The sequence below is a fragment of the Cupressus sempervirens genome, chromosome 9, assembly GCF_028749045.1.
Source record: "Cupressus sempervirens isolate cs-2001-9-10 chromosome 9, ASM2874904v1, whole genome shotgun sequence".
NCBI classification, from domain to species: Eukaryota; Viridiplantae; Streptophyta; class Pinopsida; order Cupressales; family Cupressaceae; genus Cupressus; species Cupressus sempervirens.
The window spans coordinates 670,424,818-670,450,822 of NC_143126.1; the positions used below are offsets into that span (position 1 = coordinate 670,424,818).

At 31.5% G+C, this 26,005-nt stretch overlaps 1 long non-coding RNA gene across 1 annotated transcript; it reads right to left on the reverse strand.

Moving 5' to 3' along the window:
* Nucleotides 1-24,331: 24,331 nt before the first annotated feature.
* Nucleotides 24,332-25,384, reverse strand: LOC149540518 (uncharacterized). Its single transcript, XR_016356021.1, has 2 exons — nucleotides 25,164-25,384; nucleotides 24,332-24,793 (listed from the first exon to the last, which is right to left on the reverse strand). It is a non-coding gene; the product is annotated as an uncharacterized LOC149540518 (long non-coding RNA).
* Between the last annotated feature and the right edge of the window lie 621 nt (nucleotides 25,385-26,005).

A 26,005-nucleotide genomic window follows, 5' to 3' on the forward strand; every position in this document is an offset into this window, starting at 1 on the left:
AATAATACATCAATTATTGATAGTGGTTGTTCACGTTGAATATGACTGGTGATAAAACAAAATTTGAACACATGGAACATTATGATGGTGGTAGTGTGAGATTTGGAAACAATGAACTTTGTTGCATAAAGGGAAAAGGTTGTATCTCACTAACCAATTAACTTAGATATGACCATGCTTACTAGGTTGAAGGACTAAAGAATAATCTATTGAGTATGGCATAGTTGAATAACATTGGATTCAAAGTGGAATTCATGAATGGGAAAGCTAAACTAATGGATGGAAAAAGAAATCTAGTTGGGTCTAACAAACAAACAAAAAGGTAATCTATTCTACCTAGATCTCAGTGAAAGTTCATGTTTTATTGCTGAAGTAGAAGAAAGTTGGTTATGACATAAAAGGTTATGTCATGTAAACTTTGATAATCTGGTTAAGATAAGCAAAAACATAAAAGTAAGAGGTATTCCTAGTCTGAGGAAGCTTGATATGGGTCTATGAAAAAATTGTCAAATTGGAAAGATGGGAAAGACTAGTTTCAAAAGCAAGAACTATCATTCAAAAGAAGTCTTGGAGTTGGTTCATATAGACCTATTGTAGTGCCCACCTATAGTTAGTTTTTCTATTATATTTACCAAACTCATTTATGCCTATTTCATGCATGCATTAGTTTCAAGGAGATTGGATTTATAATTATGACTTTATTTCATGACTTGGATTACATGTATAGCAACAAAGAATTCCTTAGTTTATTATATTTCACATGTTGATTATTGATTATGATTACTAGTGCATTAATGATGCTTTAATGATTCGTAGTTAATAAATGTGATTCCTTTCATAGCAATGTCAAATGATGCTCTAATGATGATTACTTCATATTCATAACGATGTATTATTTTATCTGAGCATTTGATGCTTGACTCATAATTATTACGATACTTAGTCCATACTTGCATGTGTATGGTGTGTGTGTTTATTTTATCTTTATGTTTGTTGTGTTTGATGTGGTTAAGGGAGGGAGTTGTAGTCACCTGCTAGTCAGGATCTACATGATGTATCACTCCCCGCCATTGCTTGTTTAGTTTATATATATTTATATACATGTACATGCTTATCTTTTATGCAGAATATAGGTACTAGGCATCGATTTTCTTGAATTGCCAGGATGAGCGTACCCTATCACAATAACTCAATGGTAAGAATGGAGAGATAATGTTTAAGTCCAATCCTAACCATAACCTAAACACTTGTCTTGCAAGGAGGACTCATAACTGACTTTCCACCCTTTTTAAAACCCATGAGTTTATCTTTGTCTATGTTGTTTGATTTTGAGTTTCAGTTTGTTTTGGTAATGTTGGTTTTATGTGGATTTCGCTATGTGATTTATTTGGTAAATAATTTAATTATAATATTTGGGTTAATCATATAATTAAATATTATTTGATTAAAAAGAAAATATTAAAGCATGAAAATATTTAATAAATTTAAAAAAAAACTAATTAAATATGTGATTTAATTTAAAAGTTTTAATTTAAGAAATTGGTTAAAGAGAAATTAGAATATGATGATATTTAATTAATTATTAATTAATTAAATAAATAGGTACTTCAGTTTAAAAGATTTAATTTAGGAAGTTGGACAAAAAGAGATAATTAAAATATTAAAATATTTAATATTTAATATTATTTTATTATAATTATTTATTTAATAATAATTAAATTAGAATTACATTTAAACAATGAGCTTTGATTATTATTAGTAATTTAAATAATAAATTATTCTTTAATTAGTGCTTGCACTAATTAATAAGTGGAGGAAAAGAAAATATAAAAGAATTAAATTTAAAAAAATTGATTAAAGTTATAATATAGGCATATTTATATTTATTTAATTTAATAATAATTTATTTAGGAGTTTTATTTTTAATAAACTCTAAATAATACTATTAGTTAAATTAATAAATATTATATTAAAAATGTTGCATGATTTAATAAGGGAGAGAGGTTTAATTTAATAAAGTTTATTTTAATTGAATTGAATAAAGTGTGTGCATGAAAATTAAAATATAGTAATTAAAGACAAAAAAAATTCGCATGATTGCATGATCAAAGCCTTGATTTGGGAGAAAAACTCTTTATTAAGGGAATTAGAGCTCATTTCTAGATAAACAAGTTTTAGGGAGCAAAATTTAGAATTGGATCAAAAGAATTGTTGAAAGTTTTAGAAGGTTTGGATTTGCATGCATTCACATACTGTTTCAGATTTTAGCTGTAGTTTTGAGGTAGGGTTTGAAAACTCATTGTAAAATTTTATTGAAAGATCTATCTACTTCGTGTCTTCCTAGGTGTTTGCATATTGCTTATTAATTTACTCTATTGATTGTTGAATAAAGAATTATGTTATAGATTTGTTTATTTTTAAAAACTTATTAATCAAGAAAACTTGACTGAAGAAAATTATAGAAAAATTGTAGAAAATTATTATGATTGTATTCTTATAAACCCCTTTCTAATATAATGAAAATTTGATTATTGAAAATTGGAAGAAAAATAATAAATTGAACAGTTAGAGTTTCAACTTTAAATTTGTCTTTGAAACCATGAGATTATCATGAATTTTCTTAATATAGATAAATATTATTCTTATATCTAAAATAATTTCATTGAAAAAAAAAAAGAATAAGATTAATTGAGAGGAAAACATGTTGTAACTAAACTTATGCATGCATACTAAATATAGAAACTAAGTATAGTAAGGTTACATGCATGTGAAAATAAATATGTTAAAAATAGAAAGCTAAGTATAATATGGTTACATGCATGTGAAAATAAATATGCTAAAAATAGAAAGTTAAGTATAGTATGGTTACATGCATGTGAAGAAAAATATGCTAAAAATAGAAAGCTAAGTATTTGTAAGGTTGCATGTGAAAATAAATATATTAAAAATAGAAAAATAAGTATAGTATGGTTGCATGATTTGAGAGATCAAAGACATGCAAAAATACTAATTGCATTGTATTTTTATTTAATATAATTTAATTTTTAGATTTATTTATTTTTAAAAAATTAATTAATTAATTAAAAATAAATTAGTCAATTAAAAATAAAATTTTAAAATTATTTATTAATTTCTAAAAATTTAAATAAATATTATTCATTTAGTTAAACTGAATGTTAGTAATATCAGTGATTCCTTAAGTCTAATTAAACTCTTAGTTGCATATAAATAATTTAATATTTATTAATGCAAGAGGGAAGTTAATAACTAAATATTTATAATTTTATTATATTTTAAGAGAAGTTGTGGTAGAGTTCACTTTGTAATCATATAGTTAATAACTATTTGACTTCTTCTTTTTATCGGTAAATGGCCAATGGCCATGATAATTGATTATTAATAAAATAAATACATACAATAGTGTTCCATTGTTCAAATGGGCACTAGTAGGAAAGAACGAGGAAAGAAAACCTCCAGTCTAGCCTAGGACCATGGTCCTATATTATTACAACATAAAAGGGGCATACCCCAGTCAAATTATTCCTATCTCATATATTATAGAGATCAAATTTACATACAATTCTTTGAGCGTAAGCTCTTTGAAACATTACAAACTTTCTTAACGAAGTTCCATCACATTCTTTATATTCTTGCATAGTTGCCAGATACGAGCTTTCTTGTCCAACCAACTTGCCAATCAAATTGGTTAAACATAAAACTTGCAAAATTCCTTAGACTACGACACTATTTAAATCTAAATTTATATTTTAAAAACTCATCTTAAATACCATAGCTCTACACTATATCAAGTATTAACTAAAATTCTCCCCTAAACTTATCAAAATATATAAAACAAATAAACCTGCCCTAAACAAAATTGTAAGCCAGAAAAGAAATTTTCTTTGTAAGTCTCCACTATGAATTCAAATCGAGACACAAACTAGAAATAAAATTACCCTTGGCTACAAATTTGTTGTTAAGAGCCATCTGAAAGGAAGAAACAATCAAACCAAAACCACCTATCTACATAATATCAAATCCATCCTATTTTGAAGGAATGTCAGGCGATATGGCCACACTACTACCACCCATTCTCACTTCTGATATCAAGGCATCAAAATTAGACACCTAAGCTATTACATACCATCCTTTGAATTAGCCCAACCAAAGGAATTTTATGAAATCTAAGTATCTAGTCTATCATACTATAACAACTCAACAAATACTTCAATAGCCAAACATAAAAATTAAACTCTCACTAATATCATTTATCCTATACTCAAAGAATTATCCTGTTAGAATCTTTTAGAATAACTGAGAGGGGGGGTGAATCAGTTATTCAAGGTCCCAAATGCCCTAATAAAAATTTTTAAAAAAAAAATCACCAAATGTAGTGAACTCATAAACCTTTTAACCATCCAAGCTTAAATCAATCATATTAGCAAGTTATAGTAAATCAACATGCAAAGGTAAAACATGCAAGATCAACACATGACACAATGATTTACATGGAAACCCAATTTGGGAAAAACCACCAGTAACATGCTACTTGATTCTCACTCTTCTGAAGTGATGCCCTATTAAAGGCTTACAACACACTGTTAAATGTGACCTTGTTAGAGGATTTCACCAAACTGTTAGGAATGGGCCTGGTTAAAGGACTTTAGAACATTCACTGGGAATGTCACCCTGTTAAAGGATTTATCTCATGGCTATCAAACCAACCTAAGTCCATAGGATTTAAACTAATTGTTACAATTGCTAGAAAGTAACAACAATGAATCTTTTGATCTGATATAACTTACAACATACTTTGCAGATTTCAGATCACACTTTCAGTTTAGTCCTTATGCTTGGCTTTTATCTCTTCAGCTCTGACTGCTTGTCATCTATTCAAGCTTCGTCTTCTTGAGTCTTCTAACTCACTTTACTAATGCATCCATATCAGGGGTCTTCTTACTGAAACAGAGTAACTATGCTCTCTTTCCTCTTTTCCACCTTCTTCAGCACTTTACACTTTCATGCTTGACCACCCCTCTCTCATTTTTTTTCATTAACTAATGACTCCTTATATAGAGATCTGATATGCCTTTGCCGCTCAATTCTCCCTCTTCACTTTTAGGGTTTCAATATGGATTAGGTAAAATACAATGTATCTACACCATATCTTGTTCTCTTCTAGAAACTTCGCCAGCTGTATCCTCAAAAATGTTTTACATGGTATTCTGTGCCACCAGCTCATCATTCTTATCTTCTATTTAATTTACAAACTTCTAAGTAATAACCTTGTCGGCTTAGTTCTGGCGAATCTTTGATCTTCGAAATAATGCAGCAACTCGGCATTATTTGTTTTACTGATGCTCAACATCTCAGTGTTACTCGGCATCTACACAAAACTGTGTTACTCGACACTTACAGAAAACTGTGTTACTCGGCACCTACAGAAAACTGTGTTACTCGACACCTACAAAAAATTGTGTTACTCAGCACCTACTCTTTACTCGGCACCTGAAGATCACTCGGCTTATATGATATACTTGGCACCTGAAGATCACTCAGCTTATATGATATACTCAGCACCTTCTCTTAGTTGAGCTTTGTAAAAGACTTAGCTAACACCTAACCTCTTTAATATGTTTCAGTGTGCCCTTTTTTCTGTATCTTATAGTATGTTATCAAATACACTTTTTCATCAATGGCTTAGCTAATCCTAGTACTTAATTACAACATCATAACTTCAACCTTTCTCTCGGTGTTCTAGTTACATCTTATTGATTGCCACCACCTTGTCAACCAACTAATTGATAGTATTTGGATCACTATAGTAATTGTCATTCCTGCAAGTAGCAAGTTTGACATCAATGACAAAACAATGATTGAGAACATTCTTTATCATTCCAACAACTCTTATTATCAATTCAATCATTTCTAACATATCCATCATGATAAATATAGGTTGAAGCAATACTAACAACTGAATCAAATAACACCCAGGATGAGCTCAAACATATTTAGAAAAAATGATGAAATCTTGCTAAATAACATGCATCACTTCTATATTTATTGCTTGCAGACACGGTGTTGATTCTTTGTTATTGCATTATCATAACTTTCCCTTGTTATAGAGCATTGAAATACATAATCGACCTATAATGCAAATAGCATTTTTACCTATCTTAATCATTTGAGAAATTAAAGGAACCAAACCATTTTACAAGCATAGAGCACTATATTTGTCTTAAGGACCAAATAAAAAGAAAATTGTTGACCTCCACTATAAATCCCTAAAATCTCATATAGTTATGGATCCTACCATAATTAGAGCATACAAGCACTAGAAATCAGAAGATATGAATAAAAATACCTAAAAAACCTTAACCCCCGCAGGCATCCAAATCCAAATCACTTCAAAGAGGTAATAATATTAACCAAGCTTCTTGTATTCAACATAATATATATACATGGTATTAAATGAGTCCATTTCTACATTCATCTAAATTTAGATGCTTCTTAAATCTAAGATCAAAGTACTTACAATGAAAAGTCATAACATATTGATCATTACATATAGCCAACATATAATTAGTGATCTATATGATATCTATCTACTCCTAGATTACTAACCCTTTCTCAAAAACAAAGCAAAATTCCTGAAAGGACACCAGAGATAAAACCTTACTTCCAATACACCATGATAACTTCAAGGATATCATTAGGATTTTCCACATAGAAGTTCGGAGGGAATTTGAAGTCAGATTTAGCCCTGCTAGTTTTCTCTAAATTCAAAGTGCAAAAGTTTAGGGCATCAAGATTGTCGAAGACCACTTCGACTAAATATATGCATTGAATAAATTGAGGTAATTTGTTAACCATGCTCTACTTTTGTCTGTGAGAATTCCTCTCCAATGAAGTAGAAATTGAATGCTTGCCTCCATCTTGGGCCATTCACGATAAAAGGCATAGTTTTTGTGGATTACCTGTGAAGGACGATGATAAGTTGTTTCTAATTCAAGGGACCCCAGAGGAAGATTCATATATTTCTCTAGTAGAGGAATTCATAATTTGTCATCTATGTTGTTAACTAATTGCTCCAAACCCTTCCTCCATACTGGATCAAATATGTCGTGGCAGAGTCTAATAATGGCCCTTGCCTCAACCTTTTCTCTTGCCATGCAACCAATGAAAGAGCTGATAATATCACCATTAGTCCTCAATGAAAACTGGTAATCAAAAACCCCTTCCCTGATGGCTTTGCTTATGGAAATCCTACTCATGTCATCCACTGGATTGAGAATTATGTTCCATCTCTCCGATTTGACATTTCCATAGAATGCCATTGTTTAGTTTTCGAAAGCATGATAAACACTGATATTCAAATCCATATTCATGGAGAGAATGTTGGCATTAAGTTATTATTGCCATTAGTGACAACACTTATCTATATCAGTATAGCTATCAAGCTCAAAACTCAATTTCCTACACTCACCAAGCATTCTAGTGTTAACCAAGCTTCAAAGTGTTTAGCAGTTTATACCGAGCAGAACAGTGGGTACAAAGTGAATATAAGAAATGTGAAGTTTCGCAATGTCTACCAAGCTTCACAGCATCTATTGAGCTTCATAGTGTCTACCGAGTAGTAAGCTTGTGTCATGGAAATTCAGTGTAAATCAAGTGTTGGAAGAAGTCATGTTTACTGAGTGAAGCAAGGCAAACTCAGTGTGCAATATCTACCGAGTGACACTACATGTACCGAGTCACCAGTAGTCACCGAGTTCAAAAATACATCGAGTGATTAGTATGGACTGACCCTTCACTTCTACCGATTGCATGACGATGCCATGTAATTCAGTGAACACTGAGTATTAGAAGGTCACCGAGTCAGTTTAGTGAACCTGAGTCATTTACTAATAGTTCAACTTTGTAATGTGTTGTTCACTTGTATTTTGGCTGACCTTGCAGTTTTGTAAATTGGAAAGGTATATATGTAAGATGCATTGTAAGATATCAATATATATCGAAATACCAAGAAGTATTTTTGAGAAGTGCATGTGAAGAATTATCAGCAGTAGTTTAAGGATTGCAGCAAGGTCAATACAAAAGAAAAAAAGTCATATCTATCACATAAGGTGATTAGTACATAAAGGATTTTATCAGTAATCAGTTTTAAGTAGATCCACTACTTCATCCTAACAGGTGAATCAGTTTCAAAATCCTTAGACATGGTAGACTTAACATTCTTTGTATAAATCTCTTAACCGAGTGCACACTTCATTGTATGTTTGTAAATCCTCTAACAAGGTGGATCTAACAGTCCTTTGTGCTCCTAACAGGGTAGATCACCAGAAGTGGTCAATGTAAGCCTTAACAGGCCAACTTTATGTTATAGTAGTAAAGTTTTGTGGGTACCATCCCCAGCCCATTTTTACTTTCTATTTGGAAGGTTTTTGGGTCACCAAAACATTGTGTTCTTCTATGTGATGAATGTTTTATCTTTCAATACTATTGTATGCAACAAATTAGATGAATAAATGATTAATGATATCTATAGTTGAGTACATAATTAATTCAAAAGTTTTGAGGTTATTGATTCACCCCTCCCCTCTCAGTAACCTAGATAGTCTTGATTATTTCCAACAATTGGTATCAGAGCTTTGTGGTTCTCAGGATAAAGTTTAACAACTTGAGCAAAGATCTAAGAACAAATGGAGACATTCAGACTTGACAAGGCAACTAAAAATGAAAGCTAGATCTGGAGATGGTCATAGTTCAACTCAAGGAAGTAAAGGAACATCTTTCCCAATCCCTAAAAAGAAGAAAGGAACTTGCAAATCAGATGAATGATCTCAAATATGTTGAAGAAAAGATTGAAGACCTTTTTCCTTCAAGCAGCTCAGATGAAGCAAACAATGCAATCAAAGAACTCCTAGAAAAGAATGGATCTCTGTAGGAGAAAGTAAGGAAACTCAAAAGAGAACAAGAAATTCAATCAGTCAGGCTATGTGAGATTCTAGAACAAAGGAATAAGGCAATAGAAGACTTGGAGGCAAGAAACAATGAAGAACAAAATCAATCCAATTAGCATGAAGACCTTATTGATCAAATCATTGAAGCAAATGAAGAAATTAGGATTCTCAAAGCACAAAATGAAAGAATAAGAAATGATCTAAATTATGAAAGAGAAATTAATGAAAGAACAATGAGAGAACTGAGATCTAAAAAGAAAATCATTGAAAAATTGAAGAATGACCTAAATGCTAAAAAACAAATCAATGAGAGAATGATGAAATCTCAAGAAGACGTGAATCAATTGAATCAACAAAATGAGCAGAATCTTCTTAAGAAAAAAGGTAAAGCAGGTCTTGGATACAATGAAGAAGAAGGTGAATCTTCCAAGCAAGGTGCAAAAAGGAATAAAAAACCCTCATGCAATTATTGTGGGAAAATTGGTCATACATCAAACAAATGTTGGAGTAATGGAAAAGCAAAATTCAATGGAAAGTGCTACAACTGCAATCAGCATGGTCACAAAGCTAACAAATGCAAGGAGAAACCAAAATTTGAAGGTAAGTGTCACAAATGCAAAAAGCAAGGTCACAAGGCATCTCAATGCAGATCAAAATCATTCAATCCAACTAAAAAACTTGTAAAGACAATATTTGGATGGGACTACAATACCTGGTGCAGATGTCATTATTGTGGAGAATATGGACACACTGGCATAAATTGTGCGAGGCATCACCTAAGAAAGAAGGATACTACTATAAGGCATTACACATGCATTGAACTTGGCCATATAACTAAAAACTACATGAATATAAGAAAAATTGAAGATGAAAAGAAAGAAAGGGCTGACAACATAAGGAAACAAATGAAGCAGCAATGGATTCCTAAATCTACTAAGGATACAAGCTCAAATCATGGAAGTGAAGTTACTCAAGAGGTGGGTGACTTCATCCTCTCAAACTAAATTTCTAAGATTGGGTTGGAGCTGTACTCAGCAAGAAAATCATAAGCAGTTCCAACAAATATGAAGAATGCAAATGATCCAATCAATATTCCAAATAAACAAGGATCATAGAAAGGTTATCTTTCGCCGAGCTGCATCAAACTTCACCGAGGAAATCTTCTTGAAGACCTACTGAGTGAGGTTGGGAGTAAAGGAAATTTGGTTTGTTTACCGAGTTAAGTTAGTGGATGACAGTCTGTCATCACTATGTCATTATGGCACTGAGCATTTATGAAAATTTCTCAACAAAAGGGGCAATTTCAACTTCATTTTTACCGCATTCATAGCATCCATAGAGAAAAGTGATTTGGAAGAGCATAATAGTGTTTTTGAGTGATTTAGTAGCAAGATCTTCGCAAATTTTATCATCTACCAAGCAGCGATGGCATCTACCAGTGGAAGCAACACTAAACCAAAGAAGGGTTCTAAAATTTTGGTTAAGGACATCAAATGGAACGCACCAAACTTCAAGCTCGTTCTAGCCATTGCTAAATCACTTGATCCTCACGGTGCTCAATTGCAAATCTCGTCAAAGGTACTCCTGATTAATGACATAAGAACTCATTTTAAATGTACTATTCAGGAAGTAGGGACATTAGAAATGGATAATTCCCTAGCTGAAATGTGTGTTGACGGAGTTTTGAAACTCGAGCATAAGCATTTGGAAATGAAAGGAATATCTCATATCCCTCACTTGTTATGAAATTTCCAAGTAAAATGGATAAGGTACATATTGAGTTGGTTCCACAGTGGAAAATTATAGTTGGAGCAACCCATTCTAATTAAAAAAAAGATGATACACAGGGTTATGGGTTTGCCACTATTAAGCAAAGCTAAGACAACCAAAACCCTAGGTTGGGAGGAACTACAAAAGAAAACCCTAACTGAGTGGGATGGTAGAGGTTTGAAAATAAAAAATGTCACTAACATAGAGCTTAGGTTTGGCATCCACATCATTGCACACAAGATCTATAGCTCAAGTCGGTCAAACAGTGTTCCTTATGAGGCAGTTGACCTAGCATACAAAGTTGTAAAGAAGAACCTCGAATATGATCTGCCAGATGTGTTACTGACGTAATTAAACAAAAACATTGACAGTGTGAAGACTTCCAAGAATGTTCCCTTCAAGTTTAGTTCACTGCTTGCTTTTTTTTTATGTTCAAAAATTCTTTCCATCTAAGGGCACAGTCGTATGGAGGAAAGACACCCCTGTACTTTATTAGATAAATGAATTTATTGAAAAAATGGGTGAAAACTTTGAGAGGGTGTTGGATAACTATTTTGAGGTGTTCAAGGAGAAAATGAACAACAGATTCTGAATTCCACCCAAGCTTGTAGAATACTACAAGGATGATATATGTTTCATGGTGGATTGTGACAGAGTGTACATTCAAGCAGTCATACCAAGAGTGGCATGGGTAAAACTATTGCCTTATGAAATTAATATTGATGAAGCTAGAGACATCATTGAGGCATTAGTAAATGAACCAGCCAATCCTAATCTTCCTGCATTTAACACATATGAGGAATCCAAGAAGAGGATAGAGCTTAGTGTTAAGATTCCTCAAGCTCTCAACAGAGGCAAGAAGATAATTGCTGTTGTCAAAAATTAATACCTTAAATAAAATATTTCTTTTCTTTCTTTGGTTAACGAAGAAAAGTTAATGTTTACCAAGCTCACTTGAGCATCAAAGGATTTTGTAGCAAAAAGTTAGTGTTAACCGAGCTCCCAAGGTTAACAAAGAAAAGTTAATGTCTACCGAGCTCACTCGGTTATCAAAGAAAATGTGGCAAAGAGTTAGCTTCTACCAAGCTCACAAGGTCAGCAAAGGAAGGTCAGTGCTTACCGAGTTCACTCGATCTCCAAAAGATTTTTGCAAGGTTTGCAATGTTTATCAAGCCTCACTTGGTTAACACTAGAAAACCATTCTAGAGCAGTGGTCACTAAGCTGGGTCGGCCAGCGAAGGATTTTATTGTTTTGCTATTAAGTTCAATTGTTTCATGCAACCGACTAATGTAATGATTTTTTCAATTGTTGTAGCTTATATTTGAGCCGACTTGATAATCTAAAAGGTATATATTTAGATGTTCAAGTTGTGAATTAAAGTGTGTGTGCAAGTATATGGATGAGGATAGAATAAGAAAATATTGAACGAATTTTGATGAAGGATTAGATATCCTGCTGGAGCTGCAAAGTTGTATTCAATCAGTAAGGATCCAGTAAAGCAGAACAAAGATCTGTAATCAGCAAAAGATAAGTTGCATATCATTCAGGTCACCTCATTGTTGCTATTAGAACTGCTTTACAGAAATACAGCTTGAAGCTATATAATATATTATATTGATGTTGTCAAAAATAAATACCTTAAATAAAATATAGCTTCAAGCAAGCAAAGGCAGAAAACTCCATTCTTCAAAAGATCTAAGTTTCTTCAATACCTGTAGCAAAAAAAATTGTTCTCCTTTCTAGTGGCCATGAGCTCTAATACCATGTAAAATTTTAGTAATCTAGCTAGAATGATAAAACAAAATATGTAGTTCTAGAAAGAAAAAAATCAAAATAGAAGATGAAAAATGGAACTTCTCATTAATTACAATCAAGGAATTACAATAATATAGGCTTCCTCAAACCATAAAGTAGAGGAAAAATAGGAATAAAATAGAAAAAATTAGAAGTATTCCTTAGTTAGCTTACACAGTAAGTAAAGAAGCTTTATCCAATAAAAGCATGGATAAAAACAAAAAACATGCTAAGCTTTATTTTATAACGCACTTTTCCACCAATATTGGCCTTTCTTCCTTCTCCAATGAGTAAGGGATTCATTTTAGGGATTCTAGGCCTCATCCATGCTCCTAGTCTTGAAATCTAAAGGTCTTCTTACCGATTTCTTCAAACTAGCCCAAACTGGCCTAATTAGGCCTAGTTGAATTAGGCCTCCTAACTAGCTTTTTGGATGATAGCTCCTAATTCTCCTTAATAATTTGGAAAACTATTCACCAAACTAAATACCCTTTTGGAAGAGCTTGAAGATTTTGTTGGTCTCAGGTCCCCAACTTGTCTGTACACCTCCTTCCTATATAGGTGCCTAAAAATAAGGGTTTTGAATCCTTTTTGCTAGCATCAACAATAGTTTAGTGAATACCCTAGCAAATCTTGTCATGAAAAATTCTCCTCTCATATGTGGCTTCCTTACACATCCCTCCTCCTTTTCCAAAACTTAGATTGAACTACCCAACATATTCAATCCATCCAAATCAACTTATGAGCACTATGATCACCTAGCCATGCACCAAAAGCTCACCTAGGGCATTACTTTAGAAATAGCTGCTATGATTTTCCAGACCTCTCATTTTCTATGTACACTATACAAGGGCTCCACTTCCATATCCCTAAAAACTATGATGATTCCATGGTGAGGACTCATGGGGGAGCCATTTTCCCAAAAACGTCTAAAATAAGAACAGTAAGTAGACTGATAATAAAACATTTTCTAATTATATAGAAATGAACTCTAATCCACTTGAAATCAAAAACAAAAAGTATTGTAATAACATAAACAACAAGAATTCAATTGGTCCATACATGCAATCAAAAATTCAAAATCAGTCAACTTCTAAGCTATATTCCATGGATCCACTTGCAAAATTTCACTTGTTACAACTTCCAACCCTTGGAATGGGTTCACTTCATGGTTTTATAGGTTCTTCAAGAGGTTTTAGGCAGTTAATCTAACCATCAACCTTAGATTTACTACATGTTAAGATCTTGCTCAAAATGTTGTCATGCAACTTTTCAAAGTTGCTGACAACTTTTGCATTTTTTAGCATCTTTGACATTCATCACTTGGAACCTTCCAAGTAGGTCTGGTATGACCCACTTATGATTTCTAGGCATGATTTAGCCTCCAAAGTGTCAATTAATAACTTTCGACCATTCAAAACCTAGTTGAAAACTTTTGCATTAAATTGACAACTTTGGCAATATTGAGCCAAATGACAAACTAGGACCTTCACCCTAAGCAAAAAGATGAAAACATCATGGAGGACATAGTAACCTCAAATCCTTACTTCCTTGACACTCCTAGGGTATATGATCCATTTCCCTATCTTTCCCCCTAAACCACTAAACACAAACAACATAAAGCAAGTAAAACAAAACCACCTAGAGGGGATTGAACATAGTCAAATCCACCTAGGAGAGAACCCAACTATGACCTTGTAAGGTCCAAACACACCTAACTAACTTGGCTAAGGTAATTATAAACCAAAAACCCAAAGTGTAGAGTTAGGACTAGGAGTTAGCCTAGGTGCTCCACCACCATACTCTATTGAAAACAAAAGGTTCAATCCACCCTTGGATTGAGCAAGTTGGAGTATATGCCCAACTTCTTAAAATTTGCTTCCTTGATCCAAGTAGCCTATGCATCATCTTTTCCATGCCACTTGACAAGATGTTCCCAATAAGTGGTAGTCCTAGTCTTCTTGGGAATCCTTGAGTCAAGTACTTGTCCAACTGCCTTAAGAAAAGGAAAGCTAGTTGGGACTGACAATCAAACTAAAGGTAATATATTCTACCTAGATCTTATTGAAAGTTCATGATTTTTAGCACAAGTAGAGGAAAGCTGGCTATTGCACAAAATAATGTGTCATGTGAACTTTGATAATATGGTTACCATAAGAAAGGATAGAAGAGGAAGAGGCATTCCAAATATAAAGAAACCTAATATGGCCATGTGCAAACAATGTTAGATTGGAAAAATGGGCAAAAGTAGTTTTAAAAGTAAGAACTACTATATAAAAGAAGTCTTGGAACTAGTTCATATAGATCTTTGTGAACAATAGGTACATAGAGCTATTGTGGAGACAAATATTTCATTTTATTTGTTGATGATTATTCTAGGATGATGACAGTGATATTTTTGAAAGAAAAATATGAAGCTTTTCAAAGGTTCAAATGGTATCTAGCTAGAGTTGAGAAAGAAATAGGGAAGAATCTAAAATGGTTAATGTTAGATAGAGGAGATGAATCCATCTCTAATGAATTCAATGAGTTTTGCAATGAAAATGGAATCAAAAGACAAGTATCAACACTTAACTCACCTCAGTAGAATGGGATATCAGAAAGAAGGAATAGATCCATCATGGATTGTGCAAGAATACTAATGATTGAGAAGAATAGTATTCTTGAGAAGAATGTTGCAATCAAATACTAGAAAGAAGCAATCAACACAATATTTCATATCCTAAACCAATTTCAATTGAAGAAAGGTACAAATCAAACACCTTATAAATTATGTTATGGCTACATACCTAATGTTTATTATTTCAAAGTATTTGGAAGAAAATGTTATATCTTGAAAGAGGAAAGGAAAGGAAAATTTGATGCAAAAAGTGATGAAGGCATATTCCTAGGCTACTCCAACAAGAGAAAAGCATATAAATATTTGAATCTTGCTACTCACAAAGTTATAGAGACTATACATGTGAAGATTGATGAGTTTGTAGAAAGAAGTGAAGAACAAAGCAACAAGGAACTTGAGGATTATAGAAACTTTTTTTACTACGAACTCGAGACTTTACCTAAGTCATCAGAAATTATGGTTTAGGAAAAAAAAAAGTATACCACCCAAGTCATCTAAGTTAGTAGTGCAAACTAAGTTGTATCCAATGCAACCCAGGCAATAGACACTTCAACCCAAGCTTCCTCTAGAGACAACTGAGTCATAGACAGAGGGAACTAACTCTTAGACAATAGAACCTGAACAAAGAATTGAAGATCACATAGTCATTGAACATGATCACTTGAGTGAAACTAGTCTAGAATCAAGAAAGAAAGAACCTGTACTTGCTAAATATGTTAGAAGACATCATGCACCTGAATAAATAATTAGAGATCAGACATAAGGCATATTGACAACACACAAACTAAAAGGTTTATATTTTCTTAGTGAATTTGAGACTAAAACTATAAAATATGCTTTGAATAATGAAACTTGGATAGAGGTAATGAATGAAGAATTTGAGAAAATTGAAAGGAACAATATCTGGACTCTTGTTCCTAGACCCAAGGAAAAAATGTAATAGGTATAAAGTGAGTTTCTAAAAACAAATTGAATGAGAAAGGAGAAGTATCAAGAAACAAGGAAAAACTTATATGTAAAGGATATGATCAAGAATAAGGTATTGAATATGGAGAAATATTTTCACTTGTTGCAAGACTTGAAGGTGTTCTAAAACACTACGTGCATATGCTGCACACAAAGGATTCAAAGTATATTAGATGGATACAAAATCAACTTTCTTGAATTCTGGAGGAAGAAGTCTACATTGAACACCTTAAAGGTTTCATTGATCCAAACAAAAGGGACATGGTATGTAAACTTCACAAAGATTTATATGGACTAAAAAAAGCTCCTAGAGCTTGCTATGAAAGACTACATGGATATCTAGTAAGAATTGGTTTTCAAAGAACAAATGATAATAATAGTCCATGTATCAAAGATAGACCACAAAATAAGATATTACTAGTAGAAATATTTGTGGATGTTATCTTATTTATAGGACATGATGACTTATGTAGATCATTCTCTAAAGAAATGAAGAAAGAATTTGAAATGTCAATGTTTGGAGAGATAAATTTCTTTGTTGGTTTACAAGTTCATCAAATGAAGAATGACATCTACATGACTCAATCAAAATATATCAAGGAAATATTGAAGACCTTTGGAATGGAATATTTGAAACCAGTTGGTACACCTATGTCTATTAGAGATAAACTATCTAAGCATGATTATTGAAAGGAGATAAATCAAATAAACTTTAGTATGTGGTACACACAAGGCCTTATGTTGCATTAGTAGTAGGTATAGTTGCAAGGTTTTCTACAAATCCTAAAGAAAATCATATGATGGTAGTCAAAAGAATTCTAAGATATCTAAAGGGAACTAAAAACTATGGTCTATGGTACAAGAAAGGAGGAAATGAGTTAAAATCCTTTACTAATGAAAATTGGGTAAGAAGCATTGATAACAAGAAAATAAATAGTTGAGGAGCATTATTTCTTCGAAAGACGTTAGTGTCATGGACAATAAAGAAGTGGAATTGCATGTCTTAGTCTATTGTAGAGGCAAAATATGTTGATGTAGTAGTCAAATATTCTAACATGATATGGATCAAACAACTATTATTAGGAATGAAGGAAGAAATCAAGAAACTAGTGGTTATCTAATGTAATGGCACAAGTGCAATCAAGTATCATTTAATGAGGGAATGGGTTCAAGACAAAGAGGCGAGATAGGAATATGTGAACACCAAAGAGCAGGTTATAGACATATGAACACAAAGCCATTACCTAAGGATGCATTAATGTATCTAAGAGGTAAGCTAGGGGTTGTCCCCCTATTTGATGCTCACTAAAGAACATGTTAGTGATGCATCAATTGAGCTTCATTGAAGAACTATCAAGTTGATGAAAAATTGTAAGAACACATCACATATTAATCGGTGTAATAGGTACATTGCAATTTCATTACATGGAGTCTTTGGAATTTGATGTCAAAGAGGGATAGATTGTAAAAGAATAAGAGGAAGATATTGTATAAGAGTAAGAGGGAGAAATTGTTAAGAGAAAGATTAGACAAATCCACTGAAAGCTATTCAGACAAAACCAATTAGAATCTCAGAGGAATTTCTTATCAGTGAGAATCATAATGAAACTAAGAATATTTTAAAATTGTTCTAATCATTCTTGTTACTATTGCTCTAAATTTTCTTTGCATAATGACATGTGTTTCCATCAATGCCAAAGAGGGAGATTATTGAAAATAATTATTCAATTGTATATTGTCAATGATGTTACATAAATGTCAAGATTTAACTCAACATAGTAAACTTTAGTTGATCTTAGTCAGGCACTGAAGGAGATTCCAATATCAATCAAGCATGTTTAGTGTCAACCAAGTTTGGTCAGTTTTCAAAGGAGTTAGTATTAATTGAGTTGAGTTGGTTATTGAAGGAAGTTCTTTATTAACCAAGTGATCAATTTAGTGCTAGCTGACTGTTAGTAGATTAACTTTTTTTTATTAATTGGTTAATGCAAGCTGACTAAATAGATGTTAAATGTTTGTATGAAAGGGTATTCAAAATGAATTAAAATTTAGCATCATATATATGCAAGGTCAAGTTGTGGATTGAATAGAAATTGGAACAATGTGAAAGGAGCAAAATGAGAAGGATATCTAATTAAGGACATAGCATCTAAGTTTGAAGACTAAACTGAAAAGAATATTCTGATCAGGAAGGATCAAGAAGTCAAACCAAAATAGAGATCTAAATTTGAAAATTTAGTTTCTTCAATAATTAGGTCAATCATTATTAGTCTCTAATAATTGTAGTAGTGAAGTAAATCTCTTAACTGAGTTGACTTAACAGTTATTCTGTAAATCCTCTAACAAGGTGGCATTTCTAGATTGAAGTGTCTAAAGACCTCTAGCAAGGCCACTCTTAATAGGGTTATTCAAATCTTCTATTAGGGTTACACTTGACCGTGTGTTTTGTAACCTTTAACATGGTTGGCTCCTAATAGGGCTTAGTTGAAAAGAGTGAAAAATTGTAACTAGTGGCATTAGTGATTTTCCCAAATTTGGTTTTCCATGTTAAATCTTGGTGACTCATGTTTTCATGTTATTTTCTTTAAGGTTTATCATTCTGCAATTAAGTTACTAAATTTTATTACAAATTAATGTTACAAGACTTCCTTTTTAACCCAATTACGGTGAATATCTAGAGTTCTAACTAAGAAGTGCAAAAATTTGGTTTGTTAAGTGAAAAGTTTGTGTTGACATCTAAGGGACTTGGAATTGTTTTTGTGGTAACTGATTCATCCCTCCCCTCTTAGTTACTCCTTACATGTCCAACTTGTCCTAAATGTTTAGTTATTTCATGTATTTAATGTTTCTTGCCAAGCTAACTTGTGGCTTGAGGGTTTCTTAAGTATGTGAGTGTTTATTTAATGTAATTATTTAGGCCAACTTGTGGCTTGGTTTAGTGTAAGTAGGGGGTTCTTTTCTTTTCTTGATACATTAGGTGATGGAGTTCAACATGGAGTAATTGAGATGAGAGAAGTTTAGCAAAGCTAGTAGCTAAGTGTGGGCTTAGGAAACAAAACTGTTGCTTGGTGGCTTGCAAGAACAAGTTTAGGTTTTTCTTGGGGGTTTCTACCAAATTTTAGATCTAGGCAAGATAGAGCTCAGATCTTGCGAGGTCTTTTAGAATTATTATTGTAATTTCTTTGTATTTGGATGCAACCCTAAAGGCCTTACAACTAGGTATGTTGGATGTAAATCTTATGGTTCTATCAAGACAATAATTTTTTTTGGGATCTAAATATATGTGTTGTTGTGTATATTCCATTGTGTGGTTATTTGTTGGGGGTAGGGATATCTCCTTTGAGGATTCTCTTGCCTTGCACTACATCAAGTGGTATCAAAGCTAGTTCATCTTATGCAATTGGTTGATCTTATGGATTTTTTGCTATAGATTTGTGAAGCTCTTAGAAGATGCCTCTAAGAAGATTGGATTGTAGGGAAATTTCATATCTATTTGATACTATGGAGACTAAGATTTTAGACAATATTAAAGTAGATTTCAGATATGAGATGGAGTTGATGAAGAATGACCTAGTCACTAAGATCATAAGATCTATGGATAGTGTACCTAGGAATGTGGGTACAAAAGATGGTTATGAGGAATATACTAAAGATTTTGAAGCTATTGTATCTAGTGGTGACGACAAAGTTGATCACATGGAAAGACCTACGGAAGACAGAGCTGGTAGATTAGATAGATCTAAATCTCAATTGAAGTTGAAGTATAAGATGTATGTTTCTAATTTCTCAGGTACTTTGAATCTTGAAGACCTGATTGATTGGATTGGTGAATCAGAATACTACTTCGAGTTAGAGGATATTAGAGATCCTCTCAGAGTGAGGTTGACATAAACTAAGTTGAAAGGATATGTTTCTTTATGGTGGAAATAATTTCAAAGAGGTAGAGAAGAAGAAGGTGAAATGAAGATCACTAGATGGAAATTGATGGTGGCTAAATTGAAGGCTAAGTTCATTCCTTCTGATTATGAACTTGAGTTTTTAAAAAAATTGCAGGATACCAAACAAAATGATATATCTATGAAGGATTATAAAGAGGAGTTTTACAAGTTGACTATTCAGTCTAGGCATAGAGAAATTTCTAAAGAAAATGTGGCTAGATATATTTGGTTTGAGATTCAATATCCAAGATCAGATTGATACATGTTGAATATTAATTTGTTTGAGAATTCTTATTAGTATGCTCTAAGGGTATAACAAGAGTTGAAGAGAAGACATTAGGGTAATTCTCAAGGTAATGAGAAGAAGGAACTCTTAGAAACATAAATAGATTGCTGAAGATGAACTAAAGCCCATTGAAGAAGGAAGAGAACATACATAGGTGCATTTAAGGGTACTTACTACAAATGCGGTGAAGAAATAGTTTAGGGTTTGTATATTGAACCTTAAAAGATGTTCTTCCATCTACTAAGATAATCTCTCTTCACACTTAGAGTGTCTCAAGTAGGAGCATCCAAGGGTAGTCCTTAATATTGTATGCATCATGGAGGAGATTCAAGCTTAGAATGGTGGACTAATGGTTAGAACATTTAAGAATATACTTGATACATATTAGGGAACCTTTTCCTAAGTGTGCATAATGATTGGAAATATCATCTTGAAGTTAGAGTCATTTTGGTGGCTACTAGTACTGTGTACCTAATTTATTAGCAAGCATTGGAGATTGTCTTTATGAGCTTCAATCTAAGGGAGTTGATGTGTGTGCTCTTAGATTTATATTGATGGATGGAACTTAGACCTATGCCTAAGGGAAAATACTCTTATGTATTCATTTGAGTTAGTTATGCATTGTAGACTTGGGCCTTGTCCTATGTGTTTAGTTATTTTATGTATTGAATGTCTATTGTTAGATTGACTTGTGGGTTAAGGGTTTATTGAACATGTAATTTTATATATAATGTAATGTTCTAGGACAACTTGCAGCTTGGTTTAGTATAAGTAGGGGGGTCTTGTCTTGTCTTGAGACATCAGGGAATGGATTTAACATGGAGAAGCTGAGAGGAGTGAAGTTTAATATAGCTAGTAGCTGAGTGTGGGCTTGGGAAATAAGAACATTTATTGGTGGCTTGTGAGCACAATTTTACATTCTTTATGGGGGTTTTTACTAGATTCTATGTCTAGGCTAGCTAGAGGTTGGATCTTGCAAGGTCTTGTAGAACTATTATTGTAATTGCCTTGTATTTGGATGTAACTTGGAAGGACTTATAGGAAGGCATGTTGGATGTAAATGTTATGGTTATATAAAGAGTATTGATGTTGTTTGGATATAAATATCTATGTTGTTATGTATATTCTATTGTGTGGTTATTTTTTGGGGGTTGGGAAATCTCCCTTGGCCTCTCCTCTACCTCTTTTATAATACTTGATTTATTTTTTATGATATAAAATTTGATTGATTATAATGTCACAAATGAGGGGTTAAGAATTTATTTTACACCTCACCTAATTAAACATATTTGAAATTTTGAAGTAGACTAAAATGTGAAAGGAATTATCACATATATTTTCTACTCATTGAAGGGTCTGAAATTGGTCCCCTTTAAGTTGAACATGGATAGATGGGGCACTATTTTTTGCGGACAAGGGAACCTAGGGAATTGAAAAACATTCATCAAGATACTAAAGAGGCAAGAAAGAAAAATTCCTAAGGTGAATAGGATGTTATGCTTACTATGAGTCATCTAGAATCGGTTAAAAAATAAATGTGAAAGAATATGTAGTGAAGTGAACTATTTAAAAAGTAATCTAAAAAAAATTCACTTCAAAATACATGTTTTAGTGAGCATCAAATATTTTTTGGTGGATGCACAAAGTGTAACAAAGAGTGGAACTTTTTCCTCCATCTTAAACAAAATGTTTACACTTTACCAAGAGTATCTTCATTAAGATAATATATGCGCATCCATTAGAAAATCATGTTGCCACAATGAAATTGCCATAAGAAAGAGAAAATCAAGGGAATTAAAGCACAAGCAAAAAAAGAGACCACATAAGTGATTGACTAACTAGCCATGTATGTGCATTTGACAAATCATTTATACCAAGGTGATATTGATGAATTAACCTTATCCCTTCAAGCTAATAAAATAATAACACAATGGACAAAGAACTATAGAATGAGGAGACAATCAAGAATTGAAAGAGCTACAAAACATCACTTCACATATCCAAAAAGGTTAGAAGGTTAGATTGATCTAATTGTCTAAATCCTAGGACTTTGTCAATCTAGTTGACCAAATCTCTAGACTTGCCAATTTACTAAAGTAAGCATTTTGATTCCTTTGTGAATTTCACCCACATTTTTTCTCTATTCATAGTTTCTAATTCTTTTGTTAAAATATACATACTTTCTATTTTTCTATGTATGTTGATAGTCATCATCTTTCAACACCATAAATTGTTCTTGCATTCCTCTTTTATAATGACATGAATATTTTTAGTTAATTAAAGTAGAAATAGATCTACCTTCCTAATTTTCCCTTACAGTCGTAAAGGACTTCAATTTTGTGTCCAACATCTAGGTCCAAGTAGATCACTCCTCTCAAATAATTAAAGTGGAAGTAGATCTAGTTTCCTAGTTTACTCATACAAGCTAGGGAACTTTATTTCCCCACATTATATCTCATCAATAAAAATTATTTAAATATTTTAAATATATATATAATAGAATCTAATCAATTTGTGTAAGAGTTTAAAAAATAATTTTACCAAAAAAAAAAAGTGAAATTTATAAGATCAAGTGGATTTCAACAATCCATTAACTCATCTACAAATTTTTTTATAGATTTATTTGTGTAAATATATTTACATCAATATTAGCATAATCAAATTGTAATGATCATTCTATTTTATATATTTTTTAAATTAATTTATCAAAAAAAAAAATTAATAAATACAATGAATTATGTACTTCTTATATATAATGGCTCCCTATAGTATTTTTCATAGTATACTACAAATATACACTTGATACACAAATGTAGTACAACAAATCTTACCTTCTCACTTCAACAACTTTATTACGATGCAATATTTTAGAATTTTTAAAGAAACTCAGTTTTAGTTTCAATAATACTTATTAAATAAATAAGTGAAATTACCTTACAAATGAACAAACTAAAATTTCAGTTTAAAAAATACTTACCAAATAAAGAAGTGAAATTATCTTACAAATAAATTTCATGTAAATATTTTGAGATAGGGAAAGAAGAATATATTTTACAATATTAAATGCATATATTATATTGCTAATTTAAATATATTATAGCTAATATATGATAGATTAATAGTATAATTTATTTTTTCTTGAAAAAATATATATTTGATTTATGCATTCATTGTACACATAAATTGACATCTTTAGAAAATTTGATCATTGTGTAATATAAGGCAACTACTTTTTTAATAAAAAGAGATGTATATAAAAATATCTCACTAAAGAAAATCATTATGTACACAAGAAAAATATTAACAAATTCTATTAAAAATAAATAAAATTATAACACAATGCTTCTCATCTATTCCTATAAGTAAAATATAGGTCATTATAAACAATTTCCTTATAATTAAATACATATTTGTAATTTAAAATAGAATATGTAAAGATACAATTAAAATATTTATGTTTTATTTTAATTTATATGTGGTAGAATTTAATTTAATATTTGATTGAAAGTACATACTTAAAATATTTTATAGCAACAATTAGAATTTTTTATCTCTATTATATATGGACATATGTAATAGTTTATATAAAGAAGTGCATACAAAATATATTATTAGATCCATCCTTTTAAATTATTAAATTAATATTTTATCAAAAAAAAATTTACTTTATTTCAAATATTTAAAATAGAATTAAAAACACTTCACTTTACAATAGTAATATATAATCTATTTTTAAAAACTAAGTATATTATAGAAAATTCTATTTAAATTTACAACTTATACATTATTGCTTTAGTGAGTATCTACATAATATCAACATGGTTTGAAATTTATAATTTATACATTATCACTTTAGTAAGTTACAAATTATTGCTTTTTTGCTCCTTTGAGATTTGTGCAATATTCCATAATAATATTAGTGAATATTAAAGATAAATTGTTTAATAAGTAACAATATAGACAAACACGTGCCATTGTTGTTTTAAACTATGCATATCAAGATATTTTTATTTGAGATCAATTCAATATACATTACGGAATATTTTGTATTAGTAAGATATTATAACACTGTATATTTTTCCGTATCATGAGCAAGATTTAGAAAGAGATTATGCTACAACTCCTGCATTTTTAGTTAATTGAGGAGCTAAATTCCCATTCTCAACTTTGAAAGCTTCATTACTATTGTATATATTGGTCTCTTCAGTTTTCCCCGATGATACAAAATAAGCTCCATTAGAAAAAGCATCTCGTGTAGATCTCCACACCTAGTTTGAACAAGCTGATGTTGATTCACACCCAATGTGCTTTGTTACTTCCTTCTTGTAATTCTCATTTGGGGCAGTGAAACTATTCCCTTCACTTAGAATGGTTGGATTTGAACTCCCACCAATAGCATATATATTCCATTGATCATAATTATTGTTTGCAACATGTACAAGTCCATATCGTGCCCTACAAATTTAATTTCCTTGATTTCATTAATTTCAAAGAAAGAAAAGAAATTTTAATGCAGGGAATTTTTCCCAAAGAATTCCATCCTTACACTTTTTTCTTTAAAAAAAAAATACATATCTGACTTTCAAAGTAAGTATATATATATATATATATATATGTGTGTGTGTGTGTGTGTGTGTGTGTGTGTGTGTGTGTGTGTGTGTGTGTGTGTGTGTGTGTGTGTGTGTGTGTGCTAGATTTGACATAGACAAATCTAATTAAAAATATAAGTACTATAATTTAAAATAGTTACGTATATAATATACATTATTTAATCACAAAATCATGTTTAAATTTTACTCAACTTTTCTTTATTAGAATTGTATACCTTGGCATTCGTTGCCCAGCATTAGGTCCAAATTGATTGAATGCCACTGTCACTTTCATAGATTTGTCATCATCATATGTATCATCATGTCCTAACAACATCACCTATTCAATTATCCAACAATGATTAATAATTTTATAAAAAGTTAGTCTAATCAACTTTATATTACAATTTTAAAAGATGAATACATCTTCACCTATACCCTAACAAAACATCACATATTCAATATCAAACAATAAGTAAATAATTGTCTTTTAAAATTAACTAATCAACTTTGTACTACAATTTAGAAACTTTACAACATGGAAACAACATAACATAGTCAATATCAAACAATAATTTATAATTATTGTATAAGATCCTATAATCTAATTTTATTTAAGGTATTTATTTTTGACAACATCAATATAATATATTATATAGCTTCAAGCAGTATTTCTGTAAAGCAGTTCTAATAGCTTCAAGCAATATAGCTTCAAGTTGTATTTCTGTAAAGCAGTTCTAATAGCAACAATGAGGTGACCTGAATGATATGCAACTTATCTTTTGCTGATTACAGATCTTTGTTCTGCTTTACTGGATCCTTACTGATTGAATACAACTTTGCAGCTCCAGCAGGATATCTAATCCTTCATCAAAATTCGTTCAATATTTTCTTATTCTATCCTCATCCATATACTTGCACACACACTTTAATTCACAACTTGAACATCTAAATATATACCTTTTAGATTATCAAGTCGGCTCAAATATAAGTTACAACAACTGAAAAAATCATTACATTAGTCGGCTGCATGAAACAATTGAACTTAATAGCAAAACAATAAAATCCTTCGCTGGCC